Source organism: Sorex araneus, chromosome 10 (assembly GCF_027595985.1).
Source record: "Sorex araneus isolate mSorAra2 chromosome 10, mSorAra2.pri, whole genome shotgun sequence".
Lineage (NCBI taxonomy): Eukaryota > Metazoa > Chordata > Mammalia > Eulipotyphla > Soricidae > Sorex > Sorex araneus.
Genome location: NC_073311.1, coordinates 32,805,277 through 32,811,511, shown reverse-complemented (window position 1 = coordinate 32,811,511; position 6,235 = coordinate 32,805,277).

Sequence of the window (6,235 nt, the reverse complement as noted above, 5' to 3'; positions counted from 1 at the left end):
ATAAAAATTATTATTCAGACAGTATAGAGGCAGAAAAATTTTTTTGAAGTAAAATAGATTTTATTTGGAAGGTTTTTGAAGGTGTGGAAGGGAGAGAGAGAGAGAGAGAGAGAGAGAGAGAGAGAGAGAGAGAGAGAGAGAGAGAGAGAGAAACATGCTCAAGAGAGAACACGGGCTTTTTCAGAGGCAGAGAGCCCCTAGACACATCCTAGCATTAGACACAAAAGCATGAAAGTACACATCTCAAGAGGGAAAATTCAGGCGACACATGTGCTCAGCCATGTGGGTGCAAGCAGCACATGGGCTTGGGCAGCATATGTGCAGAGACAGAATTTTCTTTTTCAGAATGGTGTCTAAATAATTAGTTGTACTACATCCAAGCTTAGTGCCCATATAGTGATATTTTTCAAATAAAAATATATCAAGAATATATGCATAGAAAATTTAATGAGAAATGATTAATATGTAATAGCTTTAATTTGTAAAGGTCATAAATTAAGAGCACTTTCCCTGAAATCTAGTTCTGTAGAGAACATAGAGATAGGTAAGATAATGAGGCTAGAGATAGGCAAGACATAGCTAAATTTGAGGCAATTAATCCACCTGAGATGTAGGATCAAGATTTCATATTTTAAGTATTCTTCTTTTAATTTTTTTCATTTTTTTGGCTCAGGTGTTGACTTGTGTATGTTAATAAACTTGAGGTAGGACAGGTAGTATAAAAATGACTGGATAAATGGAATTGTCCAGTGCAGACATCCTTATGATTCTTTCCCATTATCAGCATTTGATAAGAGACCTCAGAAGAACCAGTTTCTAATGGCTAATAATGCATGCAGAAAGAAGACCACTAACCCCAATTTTACTTTTTTTTCTTCATTAATACTAAGATATATTGGGACCAGCCAGAGCAATAATACAGCTGGTAGGGTGTTTGCCTTGAATGCAGCCTACTCGAGTTTGATCCTGGCAAATCATATGGTACCTGAGCCCACCAGGAGTGATACCTGAGCCTATAATAAGATAACACCTGAGTACTGCCAGGTGTGGCCCCCCAAAAAACAAAAATTAAGACCGAAATATGTATAATATACACTTACATGTAAACTAACTAATGAGATGCTGAAGTAATAAGGAGAATATGCTCAAGTCTACAATCCCTATTTGCCTGAGCTGAACCCAATACAACTTAAACTCAGTCTGTGAATATTCCAAGCTTTATTAAGTCTCACAATAAACTTTTTACCCGGGACACAGCAAGTGAGACTTAATAAACTTTTTACACTGGACACAGCAAGTGAGACTTTCAGTTGATTGTGCACCCATCCTACTCATGTCCTACCCTGCCCCGCCACACAGACACACAGACACACACAGACACACAGACACACACACACACACAGCAGTATCCAATATGTATTTATTTTCTGTGATTGGCCTAGGATGGAAAGAAAAAAAACAAGGTTCAGCTGAATTTCTACGACAACTGACATACAAACTACCAAACTACACAGAAGACACCATGAAAAAACTGCATAGAAAGTCACTAAGCTTAATAAGAGAATCTAAGAGCCCAGAAGTCTCTAGTAATACCAACCAACTCAATAATATCTCAGACAATGAATTCAGAGACACCTAATTGAGGATGTTTAATGAATTCAAAGAAATAGTAGTATAGGTAGTCAGCTGTAGGATAACGTGGGATTTGTCCTTTTAGCCTTGCCGCAGGGAACTTAGTTTACCTTAGAGCAATGGCCTTTCTGTGTGGACACAGGAAGACAGTTAATAATATGCTTTGTAACTTGGGAGCTGACTGACTCCAATAATATTTACTCCCAGGCATCTGCTTTCTCAACTCAGTTGCCCTTAGTTCCTAGCACCCCAAGAGCAGGGTCCCGAAGAGAGACGGAATGGACCCAGGCAAGCTGTGAGCTACCCTGGCATCAAAATGGGCCAGACCAAAGCACCACAATACTCAACTATAAGTTGAGGGCATTATCACGGACAATGCTCTTATGATCCAAAGGTAATGACTGCTGGGGTTAGGAAGATTAAGCTGGCCTGAAGACTGTGATCTGGAATGTATAGTGAGATGTCCTCAGGAAGAATCAAAATTTATATCTCTTACTGTGCTCATACAGAATGACATCGCTAGAAATATTAGAAGTATATTTACTATAACTATTTAAGCAGATCATTAGCTCACACCCTGACACACCCTTGTTTGGAATCACACCCTTGAGCTGATCTCCTTAGATGAGATTTCTTTAGATGAGATTTTGTTAATCTCCTCAAGAAATGGTCTTACTCTTCTTTGTTCATTTGTTAATGTTAAACCCACCTTTGTGCTACTGCCCTGTAGGATGATTTTACTTTGTCCTCTCCCCCCTTGCCACGAGGAGCTTGTCCCGGTTTTTCCCAGAGTTTAGGCTTACCCCAGTCTCACCCATCAAGGCGTCCCCAAATCTCCCCATCCCTTTGTTTAGCTGTAATTACTTCTCCATGCTCTCTTCCCCCAAAATAGTTAATCAGCTTCTCCCCCTAATCTGACTCTGCTAATTTGTAAAGTCAGACCTTCCTAGGATACTGAACTTATATTATATGTTAATATTACTTTTCTCCTCTCCTTATGCCTTTTGATTAATTTACTTTAAAGCAATGTCCTTTTTGTATAGACACAAGAAGACAATATTATGCTTTTGTAACTTGGGACTTAATTGGCTTCTAATATTATTCATTCTCAGGCATCTGCTTTCTCCACTTAAGCCTCAGTTTCCCTTGGTTCCTAGCACCCCAAAAGCATGGTCCCTTTTGGGGACAGGATGGATCCAGGGCAAGCAGTGAGTTATGTGCTACCTGGCATCAAGATGGGCCTGGCCAAAGTGCTTAATTCTTAACTATAAATTAAGAGCTTGATCATAGGCAAATGCTGTCATGATCCAAAAGTAATGACGAGACTTGGACCCTGCTAGGGATTGGAAAGACTGATCTGGCCTGAGCACTATAGTCTGAGATCAAGATGGCCCCAGGACAGCAATTCTGTAAGCTTTAATGCATTTCTTATTGTGTCCATACAAAATGATTAATATTATGAATGCTTACATGTTTGCTGGATGAGGAGAAGAGAAACACACTCATGGAACTCCGCCCTTGGGTGGATCCTCCTGCTGAAAGAGAATCAGTCCTAGGAGAAGCATCCCCCGAGGGAAAGGAACCTTATCCCTATTGATTGTGACCACACCTATGTGTACGCCCCAACCTCCTCATGCTGGGGGGATTTAACTAGACTGTAAGAGTGGTTTGGGGGAAGATCCACAGATCCAGAGAGAGATCCAGAGCTGGGAGAGAAGCAGAGAGAGAGAATGAAATAAACCGATCGAGCAACCAGTTTGGCCTTCTTCCTTTCGTCGCCTGCCCTTGACCAACAGCCACACACAGTGGTTCCAGAGCACCGAACACGGGCAGTGAGACTGAGCCACCCAAAGAGCCTGCGAGTGCACAGGCCCATCGGCGTGCCTTAGTTATTTACAGTCAGCAACTCCACACGAGTATCAGAGCGGAAATAGGAAAATTATAATCAGAAGTGACATAACTGAAGATTGGGATGAGTGCAGTAAACTAAAACTCAATGGAATCCCTCAGCCTCAAAGTCTTAGTAGCAGAGAGACTAAACAGAGGTTGAAAGTAAAAGTAAGAAACTTTCAGAAAACAACAAGATGGAAAATGTATAAAAAGAAATGAAGTGACTACCAAAGAACTATGGAATTACTTAAAGAACAACATAAGAACTTTAAGCGTCAAGAACAGGATGGTGAGACCAAGAACTACTAGTTAAAACATACTAACTAAGAATTTTCCAAAGTTAAGAATTGAATGCATCCAGATTCAAGAAACTAAATGCTCCCCCCGCCAAAAAAAAAAAAAATTAGAAAGCTCCAAGGTATACGGTAATCAGAATGACAAAAGCCAAAAACAGAGAATATCTATAGTGAGAATCAAAGAAGGAATTTGCTTACAAAGTACATCATAAGATTCATAACAGAGGGGCTAAAGAGATAGCATAGTGCGTAATATAATGATCTTTCATGCATTCAACCTGCGTTTGATATTCAGAACCACATATGGTATCCTGAATCCTGCCAGAAGTGATCCTTGAGTTCACAGGAATAAGAACTGGACACTGCTGGCTGTGTCCCAAAAATAAACAAACAAAATGATTTAAAACAAATCTATCAAATACTACACTAGTTACAAATTAAAAGAGAATTGTATAGAATAGTTTAGAAAAAATAAAAATAAAGAAACAATAGTAAATAAAATTAACACATTATCAAGAATACTCTAACCACCTAGGTTATCATTCAGAGAAATGGAGGAGGGAAGTAAGAGGTGGTATCTATGTGGTAACAGGGACAGGAGTATACTGGCAGTACAGATGTATGGAATATGTATATATCTAAACCTCATAGCCATCAGAATTGTAAGCATGGGACCCAAGCCATAATAATTTTAGATAGATAAGCTGGGGGTTGAGTAAGAACCTTGGGACACTGGTGGATGTAAGTTGGCACCAATGTTGGGATCAGTGTTGTAACATTTCATGACAAATTCTATTTTGGACACATTTGTAAATCATGGTGCCTAAAAAAAAATCTTTAAAATGACATTTTCACTCCTGTATTCATTGCAACACTACATACAATAGTCAAAAATCTGAAAATAATCCACATCTAAGAACAGATGACTGGATAAGGGAACTGTGGTAAGGTTATGGAACATTGCTTGGTTACAAGAAAAGTAGAAATCGCAGAATTATCTGATCCATGTGAGGCTGTCTTCACCTCAGAGGGGCTCGGGGTGAGTTTCCCTCCCCACCGCAAGCAGAGCCCTAGGAGCCAAAAACCTGCAGAACCCAAGCGCCACTATGCCCAAGGCCATTCTCCACATGCTCGAACGAATCTCACCCTTGAAGGAACCAGCAGAGGAACCCAGGTATGCGGGACCCCTGGCTGAGATCTCCAAGCCTAGTCAGATAGGGACTGGGCCTCCTACACCCAGGTCCCCAGTTTTCCAGTAGCTCGGCAATCACAACTACAAACTGCTCTAGGAGCTATGTAATCTCATCAGCAACTAAGATCCAGAGACTATAAAATAAAGCTCCCAGAAGAGAGTGATGCAGTATTTCCTGGAGTGGCCTCTTTTGCTTATATTCTTGTACACGTGGACTTAAATGGCCCCAGATTGAAATACAACAATCTTCACACACTTCCCTCTTATTGTGGTGGGAAGATATTTGCTGGTTTGGTGGGTGTTTGAATATTATCTGTAATGAATTGCTGTGAACTACTTTTTGAAAATAAAGTGTATAAATACCATAGCACTGTAGCACTGTCATCCCATTGTTTATCGATTTGCTCGATTGGGCACCAGTAACATCTCCATTGTGAGACTTGCTGTTAGTGTTTTGGGCATATCAAATATGCTATGGGTAGCTTGCCAGGCTCTGCTGTGCAGGCAGAATACTCTTGGTAGCTTTCTGGGTTCTCCTAGAGGGACAGAGGAATCGAACCCAAGTCAGCCGCATGCAAGGCAAACGCCCCACCTTGCTGTGTTATCTGACCAGTCTGTAACTGTAGTTTACAAATTATACAAAATGATCCATTAGAACTAAAAACCCAATCCAAATAACTCATCAACAGTTAAAAAGAACTGGAAGCAGAGTACAAATAGAAATATAGTATATGGCTAACTGGAATGGAGTGTTAAATAAAAGGTATGTTCCATTCTGCTTTCTCTCAATATCTTTTTCTTCCCTAATCACTACTGTAAGTACTTCCAGTACTATATTGAACAGAAGTGCAAAGAGTAGGCATCACTGTTACAGCACTGTTTACAATCTGGAAAAAGTCGGAGTGCCCACAAACAAATGACTGGTTAAAGAAACTTTGGTACATTTACACAATGGAATACTATGCAGCTATTATAAAATATGAATTCATGAAATTCGATATAAGTGGATCAACATGAAAGTATCATGTTAAATGAAATGAGTCAGAAAGAGAGAGACAGACATAGAAAGATCACACTCATCTGTGGAATATAAAGTAACAGAATGGGAGACTAACACCCAAGAGTAGTAGAGATAAGGATCAGGAGGTCTGCCCCACAGCTTGGAAACTGTCCTCACATGCTGGGGGAAAAGGCAACTGAGATAGAGAAGGGAACTTCAAGTAGA